Here is a 15,722-nt window from a genome sequence, read left to right as displayed (position 1 = left end):
GTAATACATAAAGACCGTTCTGCAGCTTGGAGTGCTTATGGCACTGGGCGTGTCTGCCTTTAAAATTTAGTAATAGAATGTAAATTAATTCTTTGAAGTTTTTAAATGATCAACACAGCTTTCTCACCAGTTAGTTTTATATTTGATACGTGCTTATTGTAATAATAATGACACTACACGTGGAAAGATTATACTTTTGAATCGTTTTTAATTTTTTATAAATTTTAGAAAACTTCATCTATACAAATAGATATCTTATTTAGATATACATCTAAATAAGAAAGCCGGGTGTTAGCATAACCTATTAATTAACTATTGATTAATTATTAATCAATAATATTAAAATTTGCACTGTAATAAATTGTTGCACTGCTTCAAGATCTTGTAAAAACATTACCATTTACAAGACTTTGTTCAAATATACATTACAGCTGACTATCAGAAAATAAGTAAAATACAAGCTTATAAAGTAAAAAAAAAACATGAAAGTAAAATATAATTTGAAATTAAGGCAGGATTCACTTTTTTCTGTCAGTGTCTCTTCCTACTCAATCTCACCAGCTCCGATTCGGACACAGAGTGATCACCTCTATAACTAAAATGACAAAGACTAAAATGGCTTAAGCAACATACTGAGCTGAAATATTTTGGTGCCGTCTTCTCTGCTTTAAAGGTATCCTCCTCGTGGATCAATTTTACCTTGAACTACGACCAACTAACACACAGACACAAACTGAATAACAATAAAAAATATATTTTCAAGAATTTTCGATTACAAACATTTAAAAAAACATACATGTAAGATCATAGTAATACACTGTTATACAGCATATTAAAATTGGATACAATTTTTTCTTGCCTAGTGAAAGCAAAAAACCCCAGATATTTGTCAACATATTTACTAAAATTATCCATCTCAGTTAATCTCACTGTGAGCCCCCAGTTCTCACTCAATTTTCACACTCCCAGTCAATAAAAAATCAGGTGTGAAATATCTGCTGTAATTCTTAATACAATGATGAATATAGTTAGGATTCTCTCACAATAAAATACTATGCAAACTATATTCACATTTCTGATCATTGTACATATAAAATATTAATATGAATGTGAATAATGTAATAACAAATCAACCTCCAGACCAACTCCAAGATGTTCTGAAAGAACTTGGGAGGGAGGCTTGGTGCCCGCCAGCGCATTATCCTCACACCAGTGGAAAGCAAAAATGCTGGTAGTCTAATTTCACTCCCCATCACTCTGCCCAGCCCCCCCCCCCACTCCTCACCCCACCCTGGACAGACAAAAGAGATTAAAAACTCATTTTAAAGGGTGCGGTGTGTTAAAACAAACTCTGCTTAACAGAGCCGCTTGTAAGTGCAAGGTGCTTTCTGCTCAATTAAATAAAGCTACAGTACAGATTTTAAATTCTTCAACCAAAATAAGCTGTTTGGCAAATGTAGGCATCCTCTCATGAGGCACCAGTAAATGTAGGGGTTTTGTGCTTAACTGGGACATATATTAATTGTAGCAGTAAGTTACAAAATGATTCTTTTAATGGTATTAGAATCAACCTTGCGGGATAACTCAAACAACGCACACACGGGTACTAATACACGAGAATACATTTATTACTACATAAAATGTGCATATAAACATAACAGATCTTATCGTGAGGGTTAGCAGGATACAAAAGGTATATACTCAATCACGAAGAATTACAAATACCAAGAGGGACATACATTCAGTATATCATTCATTTAGACCGTTTCGTAAATGAACTTGGATTACAACTTCTACACTAGATACTCAAAAGCAAGTACATCACTCTTAGGAATTAAATTGATATCAACTTAGGTTGAGGTAACAATTGAATTCTCGAGCTGTAATGCAGAATGTTGAATACTCATCCAATCTGTGGGGATTCAGATCTATCACGGACAAAAAAGCAGCAGCAGGCTTGTTGCTGTGTCCAATCGGCGCTCTCTGGCTCGGTGCCAGGCAGTGCTGTTGCAGCTTGCGACGTGGTGGGAGAGATTTCTGCTGCGATGCGCTGCTTATACTCTCTGAAGACCAGCTAGTTAGTGTTGGCTGAAACTAGCAAAGTTTATGCACAGGAGAAAAGTAACTGCGGGTCCCAGCAGGTCACACTCTTTAGGCAGGAAGGAGACCGGTTTGTTCCTGATGAAGTGCTAGTCCTGAATCCTTAGATTCAGATTGGGTTCATGAGGCTTGCTGCTGGCTAACCTCTGGCGGACCCTTTGGTTACGCGCTAGCTCTTAGAACAAAGGAAAGTCTTGGCACTCGGACACACTGGCTGTTACGTGGTGGTCCGAGCTGAGTCTGAGAATTTCCAGCAGGAGCTGAGTGAGAAATGTCCAGGAGGCGCTCAGTCGAGAGATGTCCAGGAGGCAGGCTGAGGAAGCTCTGAGCTGCCTGTTTTACCCGGAGGAACTATGATCGTTCATTGGTTGAAAGTTTCATGGGCATCAGAGACCCATGTGGGGTTAACCTGCCCTACCAGTTCCTGATTGGCTGATGATGAGTAACCATGCACTCTGACCTTAGAGTTGTAAATGACTTGGGATGAGACTCTCCTAGCCAGAGATGACCATTTGTTATGGTTGCTGGAGAATCTCAGCTTTGGGAGTTGTTCCTTATCAGCACACTCTATCAGCTAGAAAAACACCTTAAATGTGAACCAAATGGAATGGCCTCTCTGTATCAAGCACCACTGAGATGAAGGAGAGAGGGACTGGCAAGGGAGCAGCAAACTTAAATCCTGTACTTTAATAAGCCTTGCCGCTACACAAAATAATCAAAATTTGCAAGCAATGCACGGCTCGTTCTCAAAAACAATTTGTCTCTTCTGCTAACTCAACAAAGGTTTATTTTTTATAATTCCAAAACTTGTACGACTTGCCTCAGGGACTCATTAATAGTACTGTAGCAAATACAGTTCGCGCAGGAAAATCAAAATAACGCCGCCGCCACAGTAAGTTCCCGACTCAAACAAGTGTTGTTAGTGGGTAATGTCCTCCCAATTAAAATGTGCTTATCGTGCAAATTAGACTGCTCAACTAAAAATTAGACACACGAAGAGTATTATTGGACAATGTTGTGAGGCTCTGGCGGAATATCTCTGTAAACTGAAGAGTTATAGAGGAGACAATTTTTCTCATTTTTTCTCATTTTTTTACACTTGTAAAAAAGAACATTCCAATTTTGATGCGACACGGAAGATATTATTAATAATGTTCTGTTTTTTTCTTTGTTTTTGTCAGTGAAAAAAATGACCGCAGGCTCTTTTACTTCCCCCCTGGTGCAAGGTGACAATGTGGATAGTTTTAGTAAATATGTTGACAAATATCTGAATTTTTGCAAGATAAAATTGTATCCAGCTGTGAATCAGCTACGTGACCTTGCCCCTGTGAAATTGAGGAAAAGAGGGCAGCATTCATTTAGTAACTACTAAATAAAGATATAAATATAGAAATCTAAAGATTTTTTATTCAATGCTGGTAGCAGAATGAACAAAGGACTCAGCGTCAGGTTGAGCTCAGTGTAGATTTTGTCACAAAGTTGGTGCAAGATGTTAACAGTGAAAACAGGTATTTATAAATGACCCATTTCAAAAAGGAGATTTTCAGAATAATTACAAATCAAGCAGGATTGGGAAAGCACAGAAAATAGGTAGATTGATCAGATCCAGAGAAGTGGAAAGGCTGACTCCTTAAACCAGCACTATAAAATAATTTATCCTCAGTGAGATCCTGCCATCTAATAGTGGGTTTCTATCACTGTGTATACAGTAGTTACACAGTGCCTTTAGTTCCATCCATTTTCTAATCTCTTTATCCTTTACAGAATAGCTGGAGTCTATCCCAGCAAGAAACAGATGAAAGGCAGGATACACCCTGGACATAGTGTCAGTCCATCACACATTACCAGTGTGTTTTGGACTGCAAGAGAAAATTAGATTACCTGGAGAAGACCCACATGAACCCAGAGAGAACATGAAAACTCCACACGTACAATACCTTAGGAATGGAACCTAGGGCCTCAGTACGGCAAGATAGCAAAGCTAATCACTGCGCCTATATTACTAATGGATGGATGTCTTAGTCATCTTTCTAGTTCAAAGATTGCCATGCATAATTTTATTTCATAAAGCCTCTGAGCCAGCCGGTGCTACTGTTGTATATATGCAAAAACACACAAAAGGCATGCTAACCACTGTGCCATCTGATTCCTAAGTTAATATATTTATTTTTTATAAACAGTTAAGATTGTTATTAATTGTTGGTTGTTAGCAAAATATTTTAAATTATATTTTACCTGATGTTTTCTTTATTAGTTTTGTATTTTACTTATTATCTTATAGTTAGATTTAACATACATTTGAATAATATTTTGTAAATTCCTATTTTTATAAGATGCTGAAAAAGTGCTACAATTTATTAGTGCTAATTTTAATATTTTAACTAATGGTTTACTAATTGAGTACTAATTGATTACTAATTTTAACAACTAAGTGATTAATGCAGACATGGTTGGTGCTGTTCCTCCTCCCTCTCTCGGTGCCACCCTCCCACCTCTGATGGAGCGCAGTGGGCTGTGCACTATTTTCACAGCCTCTGATTGGGAAAAAAAACCTGCTGATCTGTCCTACACAACAGTAAGAGAAGAGAATGTGTTTTTTTCTGTATGAAACGTGTAACAATCACGCCTGCTTGATCACAGAGGCTTTCCCCCCCGTACTTACCCCCAAATGGTGAATGTTTACCCAAATGGTAAATGTTTACACTAAACTCCTGATGACAAAGGAAGGTTCTATTTCCTTCAGTTACATCAAAGACAGGAGGGGGGGGAAATGTGTATATATAAGTTCTGTAGGACCATATCCACTTTGAGCTACGATAGGTACTATAACTATTATGGTGCTTATTGTGGTTCCTTGTATGCATACAATAAAGCTTGGCTGGATGAACGAACACTTTAGGCTCGAATTTCTTGGTTTCTACAATTTGGCGCTGCTTGCAGGGTACTCCAACGACATGAGACTTTCCCACCCAGCACCCGAGACGGCATTCTGTGCACAAAATCAGAGGTAAGGACTCCTCTTTCCAAAAGTCCCGACTCTCTTGTGCTGTGGTGGGGAGGCTCCCTTGTCCAGCGAGTACAGCCTAAGTGTAAGTTTGCCGAGCCAGCAGGAATTTCCCTGGCCCAAGGGAGGCACCGGTGCAGTTTTGGGTAAGTGCTGTAAGGCCCGATTCTGTCCCAGGCAGGCATTTTCTGTTTGGTGCTGTAAGGCCCGATTCTGTCCCAGGCAGGCATTCTCTATCTGGTGCTGTAAGGCCCGATTCTGTCCCGGGCAGGCATTCTCTATCTGGTGCTGTAAGGCCCGATTCTGTCCCGGGCAGGCATTCTCGGTCTAGGTGCTGTAAGGCCCGATTCTGTCCCGGGCAGGCATTTTCTGTTTGGTGCTGTAAGGCCCGATTCTGTCCCGGGCAGACATTCTCTGTCTGGTGCTGTAAGGCCCGATTCTGTCCCAGGCAGGCATTTTCTGTTTGGTGCTGTGAGTTCCGGATCTCTCCCGGTGAGTGTCCATGTTATTTGTTGGGAAGCCCAGGTGCACTTTGGTTTTTTATTGTTTCATTACTTTTTTATTGTTTCATTGTTGTTCCATTGTTGTTTTCAGAATGGATAAAAAGTGGTGTGATGAGACGATAGTACAGCTATCAGATTATGTGAGTAAGAAAAAAAGGTTGAAGGAAACTGAAGAAAAATTGAGGAAAAAGTTAGGTCTGCCAGAGGGTGTGTGGGATGTTGCAGCTTGTGGAAAGGTGTTTGAATACTGGGTGAAAGTACTCAGTGTGTGTGAGGAGAAGCTGAAAAAGAAATATGGATGATCAAATGGTTTGGACTGAGCAGAACTGTCAGAAAGTGCCTGACCAGAGGTGTCAGGATAAACAGACGGATATTGGAATAAGTGATGTTGTGTTTATGAAAAGTTATGCTGTTAAAAGAGATACATGTAAAGGCAAAACAAAATGTAACGCGTTATAATTAAATTATAACTAAAATGTTCACAAAGTATAAAACCTAATCTAAGACCTTAAGGATGTAATACGAAAAACATATTCTTGATCTGTATGTGTGTCTTATGAACTTGTATGCCGGCATATTCATATACAACGTGTGTGTGAAAGACCTCAGTGTGTAACTGTGAAGTTTTGTTATAGTAACTGACGGTGCGAGTGTGTCTAGCCAGCCGGACTGGCTAGAGACTTAATTAAAGAGACTTGACTAAAGGAAATTAAAAAGTTAAGTTAACTTAAGTGACTAGAAAATATAAGAGCATCTAAAACAAATACCAGTACAAATACCAGCACAGTACAGGTGGACCTAAATGGGTTATCTAAACATGTTATTTGTATAAAATTAATTGAAACAAAGTTGAAATATATGGGGAGAGTACAGACCTGCAGTGGTGAGCATGCAGACGGCGCAAGCGGTGCGAGCGCAAACAGAAACGTGGTAAGAGAGCCGGGCTGCAAATAAGACTAAAAGAACAGCGGAACAGACCACCTATACCCAGCCTGTTCCTCACTAACGTACGGTCCCTAGACAACAAACTGGACGAAATAAAACTCAGGCTCACTACTCGCCAGGAAATAAAAGACTGCTGCACTCTTGTGTTTACGGAAACATGGCTTCACAACACCATACCGGACTCCGCCATTCAGCTGGATGATTTTTTAACTCTCCAATCGGACAGAACAGCTGCCTCTGGTAAAAATAAAGGAGGGGGTCTGTGTATTTATGTCAACCAAGCATGGTGCAGAGATACTACAGAAATCGCGATCCACTGCTCACCCGACATAGAATATTTAATGGTAAAATGCCGACCCTTCTACCTACCTAGGGAATTCACGTCGGTCATTATTACCACTGTATACATACCTCCTAATGCTAATGCTAAGGAAGCAGTCAAAACGCTATCCAAAGCTATTAGTAAACAAGAATCAGCACACCCTGATGGTGTTTTTATTATTGCAGGCGATTTTAATCAGGGAAATCTGAAATCAGTTCTGCCTAGCTACAACCAACACGTTGACTGCCCCACCAGGGGAAACAACACACTTGACCTTGTTTATACTAATGTACCTGGTGCTTACAAAGCAGTACCTCACCCCCCTCTTGGACAATCTGACCACATCTCCCTGTTCCTACTCCCAGCCTACAGACAACTTCTCAAACGCACCAAGGCTCCAGTTATAACTGTAAAAACATGGACCAAAGAGGCAGAATCAATGCTTCAGGACTGTTTTGAGTGCACAGACTGGAGTGTGTTCAAAGATGCAGCCTCCCATGGATCCCACACTGATATTGACATGTATGCATCAGCAGTCACTAGCTACATCAACAAATGTGCTGATGATGTGGTGAGCGTTAAAAAGATACGCAAACTCCCGAATCAAAAACCTTGGATGAACACTGAGATCCGCTCCCTGCTCAAAGCCCGTGATGCAGCCTTCAAATCTGGTAATGAGGAAGAACTGAGAGGGGCTAGGAAAAAATTAAGAGGTGGCATAAAATCTGCCAAGAAACAGTACAAATCCCAGATAGAACACCACTACAACACCAACGCTAACCCACAACGCATGTGGCAAGACATAAATACAATCTCAAGCTACAAGAGCAAAACAAGCCCTGTAAGCACTACTGACCCCTCTCTTCCAAACAAGCTTAACACCTTCTACGCACGCTTCGAAGCTCAAAACCCTGAACCAACCACCTGGACTCCCCTGCCACCCCACCCCCCACACTATCCAAGCTAGATGTGTGGAAATCACTAAGTAGAGTGAACACGCATAAAGCTGCTTGACCTGATGGTATCCCTGGCCTGGTACTTAGAACATGTGCCTGGCAGATAGCTGATGTCTGTACCGACATCTTCAACCTGTCCTTGGCCCAGGCCACTGTACCTAGCTGCTTCAAGATGACCACCATCGTGCTAGTACTGAAAAAATCAGCCCCCACATGCCTGAACGACTACCGCCCTATTGCACCCCCATCATAATGAAGTGCTTTGAAAAACTACTTATTCCACACATTAAAGCCAGCATTCCAAAAACACCGGATCCTCTCCAGTTTGCCTATCGCACAAACCGCTCCACAGAGGATGCAATCTCTGTAGCTTTACACACCACACTAACCCACCTGGATAAAATGAACACCTATACAAGAATGCTGTTCATTGACTTTAGCTTAGCATTTAACACCATCATACCCATAAAACTTTCTACCAAACTCAGGGCTCTAGGTTTAGATACCACCCTCTGTAGATGGATTCTAGACTTCCTCACCAGCAGACCCCAGACTGTCAGGATTGGCAACCTCACCTCCAACACACTCACCCTTAACACCGGTGCCCCTCAAGGCTGTGTGCTCAGCCAAATGCTTTACTCCCTGTTCACCCACGACTGTACTGCCAAGTTCAGCACAAACACCATCATCAAGTATGCTGATGATACCACAGTCGTGGGCCTGATCACTGACAATGATGAGACTGCCTACAGGGTGGAGATAAAACAACTTGCAGACTGGTGCCGAACCAACAACCTATGTCTCAACATCAGCAAAACCAAAGAGCTGATTGTTGATTTCAGAAGACAAGGAAAAGTTCACTCCCCCATCTACATAGAAGGGTCTGCGGTGGAGATGGTGAATAACTTCAAATTCATAGGTGTTCACATCTCTAAGGAGCTTACATGGACACTGAACACCTCCAGTCTCATCAAGAAGGCACAACAGCGGCTGTACTTCCTGAGAAGGCTGCAGAAAATACACCTACATCCACAGATCCTCAACAACTTCTACAGATGTAGGGTGGAGAGCATACTGACCAGCTGCATCACAGTCTGGTACGGCAACTGCACTGCATCCGACCGTAAGGCACTACAGCGGGTGGTCAAAACTGCCCAACACATCATCGGCAGTGCCTTACTATCCATCCAGGAAATATACAACACCAGGAGTCTGAAAAAAGCCACCAAAATTATGTCTGACCCCACTCGCCCCAGTCATAACTTGTTTGTTCCCCTACCATCTGGCAGAAGGTTCCAGTCACTCCATTCGCACAAAACTAGACTCCAAAATAGCTTCTTCCCCAGAGTTGTCAAGTTGGTGACGCCCCCACTCCCTCCCACCATATTATGATCTCTCCTAACGTCTTCCTGTACCCACAATGACTGTACTCCTACACCACTACACACACATGTAAGCCGAAATTGTACTGTCCCCTCGATAGCCCAGTAAAACTGTACCGGTCGTAATAATATTTAATATTTATTAATTAACCATACTATTTTTAACCATACTATTTTTGCACTGTTCCAAGAATTACCTTGCACTGTTTTTGTCCTGTTATATTTTCTCTGTTTGTGGAATTTTGCACAGTTTTGATTACTTGATTACATGTTATTTATGTTATGTTATTACATGTTACTGTTATTGCTATTGTGTTACTGTCTATTGTCTTATCTTCTGTCCTATTTATATAATGCACCTGAGTGACTAATGAGAAACACTTTTCATTATACTATGCACCTGTGTAAGTTTAATTACAATAAAGTTGAAAGTTGATTTGCAGGCACCATCCGTGGGATACTATTCGGGACCATTAGATGCTGTAGCCATCCGTGAAGATTTAATACTGTTTACTGATGGGTCCTCTCTGGTGCATGTCGGGAGAATGGAGAGCAGACTGGGCTGTAACGACATAATTTGATGTGTTAACAGCTGGAAAGACGCCCCCCCACTGCCTCAGCACAGCAAGCTGAGTTCAGAGCAATGACTGAAACTTGTAAAAATGCTAAAGGAAAAACGGTAACAATTTAAACCTACTGTATATATGTATTTGGTATATGCCATGATTTTGGATGGCTGTGGAGGAATAGAGATTTCCTCACTAAAGCAGGGACTCCAGTTAAGAATACTGGATTGATCTCTGAACTGTTACAAACTGCAGCTGCTGAATGAAGTAGCTGTGATAAAGTGTAAATTATATAATAAAGAAATATCTCCAGTAACTCGAGGGAACGACTATGAAGATGTGGCTGCCAGGCAAGCAGCCCTGTGAATGCAAGTCTGAGACCACTTGTTGGTGGAAAAAAAAAAAACAGCTATAGAACATTCAGGCTGAGGTCTCTAAAACTGGACATGGACATGGTTAGAAAAGAATGTGGGGCTGCATGATGATGAGGTGTGGTGCTGCCAGCAGAACGAATCCCCTGCATGCCCTCATTGCCTAATGTCTTTTGTCTCTGAAATTGGAGACCCGGTTGTGAGTCAAATGGTGTGCCAGTTTTCCCAGTGGGTGGGGACTGCCCTGCCGCTTGGATTCTAATCAAGGGACACACTTCACTACAAAGGTGTCAGGTGATCGCCTCACCGGGAGTGAGGTGGGATCTACACTGCCCCCATCATTCTCAGTCTTCAGGGAAAGTGGACAGGGTTAATTGAATCCTCAAGAAGAGACTCACCAACTAGTCTGTGTGAGGGGTCTTCTGGATGGACTCCCTCCCCGCGGAGCTGAGTAGTTTGAGAGCTGGGACCAACCGGACCACAGGACTAAATCCTTTTGAAGTTGTCACAGGGAGGGCAATGCGTCTCACTGACACTTTTGTTGCCACCATCATGATCTGAGACAATTAACTAATTCTGTGTTGCAGTATTGTCATTTGCTTTCACAGGCCAATGGCCTCACCACCCACCAAGTGAAGGCAGCCTGGGGAAAGACCATTCCTGGAGGTCACAACCTACAGCCGGGAGAGTGGGTGTGGATTAAAAAGATACCATCCCAGACGCTTCAGGCTAAGTGGGAGGGGCCGTACCAAGTGCTGCTGACAACAGACTCCGCTGTGAAAGTCCAGGGGAAGAACCGGTGGATTCACGCCTCCTTCTGTCAACATGCCCAACCTCCGGTGGAAAAGGAAAAGTTACCTGCAACATGAAGACTATTCCAATTTTGTTTTCTATTATCAAATTGTGTATCTGTATCCAGAATGAACACAAACACTGGTCCCATAAAGGTGAACATGGAGTTAACAACTTTTTGGCCCTGTCTTATCTGACAGCTGAAAAGGCAAACCAGAGCGCCTGTTGGGTATGCACTGCACTACCAAGATATGTGCAAGGGGGGCTCCCCATGGGGGCCGTCCCGTGGCGCCTTGAAGAAGTTATAGGCATGATCATATGGAGAGACCGGATAGGGGATTTTAAAATGACCAAGTATGGTGGCTGTAACGATACTACAGTAAACTGCACCACGCTGCAGTATTGTAGGGAACGGGGGCTAGAACCCACCAGTTTTGCTGGGTCTTATGGCCCACAATATGACCTAAGCCAGAATCCCCCATATATCACCCTAAACGATAAGCAGAGGGGGGGGATTTGTTTTGAGAACCATGAAGGTCACCGTATAATGGGTTGGAGTAAATGCAATCTCACCTCCTATATTAGTCTCTCAAATTCTACTCTTCAGATCCCTGGGTGGGATAGGAGCAGTCCTAAATTTAGTGCAGCTTTTTTGTTTTCTGCTGGATTAGGAGTGCCTAATGGAACGTATTTTGTTTGTGGGAAACGTGCACCGACTAATTGGGGTGGATCATGTTATTTAGGATATGTAGTTCCCCATATCCGGGTTCAACCTCACAGTCCTTTTGGACCCAACCACAGACCTCAAAGGAAAGTGTCAGACTGGGAATATTATCTAGGTATAATGCTGCCCGGAGCCGGTATTAGTTTCTTAAATGGAGAACTAGTACAAAGGGCTTCCAGCCTGGAAGAATTGGCAAATTCTACCTCCTCCAGGCTAAAAGCAATGAATGACGAAGTGGTAGCACTAAGGACAGTAGCAATGCAAAATAGGTTAGCATTGGACTACTTGTTAGCCTCTCAAAGCGGCACTTGTGGAGTAATTGGTGCTGTACGTATATACCTAATAACTCTGAGCATATCTCAGACTTGGCCCAATATAAGTATGTTGAAGGCCAGAAATATAGCTATTATCAAGAAAGTGAACTTACAGCATGGCTGAGGTCTGTGTTTGGGGCCTGGGGTGGAGCTATGGTTCAATATTTGTTTTTAGGAGTACTGTTGTTTGTATGTATCATTGTTATAATCACATGTATTAAAAGTATAATCACTACTATATGTCACCGCATCACCTCCAGTAGTAATGTTAGGATAGTACACAAGTATGAAGTAAAGACAGCAGACTCCGCATTTGTGTAGAAAATGGAAGATGTATGTTTCTATTTTCCACAGAGGGATTGATGGAAGAATCAATCTGAATAATATTCAGATTTTTATTTTGAATATAATTCTGAAGACATCACAATATTTCATTTTAACATTATAACATTACAGGAGGGAGAAAAATCCCATTTAAATATGCTTTAATTTGACTTAGCAACACAGCAGAATAAGAAATAATCAATGGAGGGTGAATACTTTCTGAAGGCATTGTATATAGCTATAAAATGTTGACATCATTAGTTTTTGGACTCCAAATGAACTCAGACCATATACTGTAAGTGCTGCTGTAATTTTTTTCACAAGGGCTTCAGTGTTCTTAGTAAACTTTATTTGTACAATATTTATAATATTTGTAACTGTGAACTACACCAACAGACTCACCATTGATTGTTGTGGGAATGACATTGCTTTGTTTTTAAATCAACAATTATTGATTATGGTCTTAACACATTTAGCTCTAAATAATATCACACCAGTTGAATCAGTCCAGAATGGACTAACGTGTTTGTCTAGTCTCTAGAGAAGAGAGACTAAAAAACTGTAATCAGCAAATCTTGTCAAAATTTGACAAAGCAAAGTATCTAAGACAAAAGGGAGAGGAGAAAGAACACAGCCATGAGGTAAACCAGTCAGATGGGTCAGGGTCAGATGCCAACACATTAATAAGTACAATTTGAGTTATATTTGTTAGAAATTTAATGCTCCATGTGATAAATTGATATTCTAAACTGACATATGTGATACATTTTCTTGCTCTCCAGTCTCAGACCCCCTTTCTGCCCAGGCAATACCAGCAGGCTGTCATCCACCATTCCCTTGCAGCCCCATTTCCCTGTGAGTACAGCCATAGGAAGTCTTCTGAAGCCAATGAGAACAACACCCCAGCAGTCCTTGTTCCCAGATTCCAATCAGTGGATTTCAGTGGACAGTTTCACACAAGACTGGTGCTGTCCTGTGCCATGCTGTTCTATCCACCTGAGGTGCAGTGAGCTCTCCACTTTCCCTGGACGGTTGCACCCTAGCTCTTGGATCCATGACACCTGTGGGGCTACAGCACCTCTTCCTGGGAAGGCAGCGCTGGTCGAAAAAATATTCTAATGAGCTGGATTTGAAGTAGCTAGATTTATTTTTGAAGAAAAGCAGCAAAGTAATTTCATGAACCAGGCATGAAAAAGAAAATGTTTTCATATTGTCAAAAGTGGATAATTTCCATCATATTTATAAATTTAATTGTAATTAGAACTACAGATACAGTTGATTAGTCCTTCATTTATAATGTAGGCCAGTTTTTGACTGACGATGTACGTACTGCAGATGCAGTTATGACGGAGCTATTGTGCAATGCCAAGCCAGTGTCAGGGTTACAGAAACCTTTACCATTGGACGTTTTATGGTTATAATTCAAATAACTAACATTATATACCTATATATATGATATGCCTATATATCTGATATAGGCATTAAACTACAGATGTTTATTTGCTTTTAATGTTACACTTTTCATTACCGGAAACAACATTTTTTAGTTCTCAAAATATCACAAATACAAAGTCTCTTGTTGGCCATTATTGGCTTAACCAGTCAGCATGAAAGAGCTCTGAATAACTGCCAGTTGGCTTGCCCATTATGAGATGTCAATTCAAACAAAAGAGAGAACAGTCAGAAACCCAAAAGTAATCACTTGATTATTTAAATGTGTTTTCCCCAAAACAAAGGAGATAAAGAGGCTATGGGATTAAAGACTATGCTTAGCCACCCCTGTTTTATATTAATGATATGAATATGCTAGGCAGGGCCCACTCCAGAAATAATTAGGGTGGAATATGCAGGCAAGGAGAATACCTGGGTTTAACATGTTCCAGTGTTTGTTTTTTCAGAAGTCAATAATGCTGCTGATCCTGTATATGGAGCTCGTGGTTTATGGAAAAGAACCACAATCACAACAGGTGTTCACTGTTACTGTATCTGTACAGGCCATGAAACAGCTTTTTTAATGTGGGTTTGCTGAAGACTCCCTGATTCTAAGGGCAGGACCACAGAGTTGCTCCATCAGTAAAGATGCTTGCTCACGGCACAGGCTTGGGCCTGTTGAGGGAAATTCAGGACAAATTCAGGGAGGAGCAGGACACAGTTTTCTGCAGATTCAGTTTTATTGAGCTCAATAAATCCAACAACGCGTGCCGGGTCTGCCCCACAGAACAGGCAACTGCAAGGGTTTCCCAGCTCTTATATACAGTCAGAAGAAAGTTTGTTTCACAATCTGAGTGCTTGTCCTGTTCTTTGATATGTAATTACTTCTTGTCATACTCTGTCTTGCTCTAGTTTCTGTCCTTTGATATGCAGCAGACATTGGTCTGCTTTGTCTTGTTTGTGGTTGTCGTTCCTGTCTTGTACTATGTAGCGCTAAACAAGTCAGCTTTATGGCATCTTAGTGTAACTTTTGTTTGAGGCTAAATTAACAGACCCCATCAACACCTCTCACAATGTGCTTAAGTGGTGATACTTTTATGCTGGATAAGCGAGACATATACATGTCCCACTTCAGCCCCTCCAGTTCAAATGTTGATAGTTCGAATTGGGCTAGTTGTGACCAGGATTCTTCATGCAGAGATGCATTACTGGCTGAGCACCACTTGGTCAGAGTGAAACTGAGCTAGCAAGGGTACTGTAGCATATACAGGTTCTTTCAGGACAAAGGACTAGTGAAGACGCAATAAGTGAACCAAGCGACAGCCTTTATTCTTCTGACTTCCCTCACACCAAAACTAAACACAGGATATATACCACATGAGGAGACTGACGGAACACGTACACATTGTTAGGGTGGTCCTTCTTAACAACAGGCTACACAATTATATGGCTACACCGGACACTAAAACTGCTATGACACTATTTACATATGCAGGGTCAGTTGCTGGTCATCGTGCTGACCCTCAGACTCCCCCCGGCTACAACTCCCAGCCTGCTCCGCGGTACTATGAGCGCCTAGGTGCACTTCCTCCTCACCACCGGGCGAGGGCGTTACAGTACACACGAAACAGTGACCTGTGGCAAAGATACCACTGAATGATGAGACACTCCACAAATGGTACTAAATCTCCTGTAAGGCAGTGTGGAGGTCACAATCCTTCATCAAATGATGGTGACAGATGTCGCAGGATCATGTGGGTATGAAATATAAAAGAAAACGACAATGCTTGTGCTTTATCCAAGAAGGACAAGTGCTCTCTTCCTCTCACCTGCCTCCGGAGGCTGTTGTTGGGGTCTTCTGGGGTGAGAGCCGGCGGGTTCAGCCTAATGCCCAGTTTTGTCAGGAATTTCTTGGTGAAGAGGTCACAGTCAGTGATCCTGAAGGTGTACGAATAGAACACGACCTCTTGGCTGATGTTGAGGTGTTG

The sequence above is a fragment of the Atractosteus spatula genome, chromosome 4, assembly GCF_055471065.1.
Source record: "Atractosteus spatula isolate fAtrSpa1 chromosome 4, fAtrSpa1.hap1, whole genome shotgun sequence".
In the NCBI taxonomy this organism is placed as follows: domain Eukaryota; kingdom Metazoa; phylum Chordata; class Actinopteri; order Semionotiformes; family Lepisosteidae; genus Atractosteus; species Atractosteus spatula.
Note: the sequence above shows the minus strand (reverse complement) of the source record.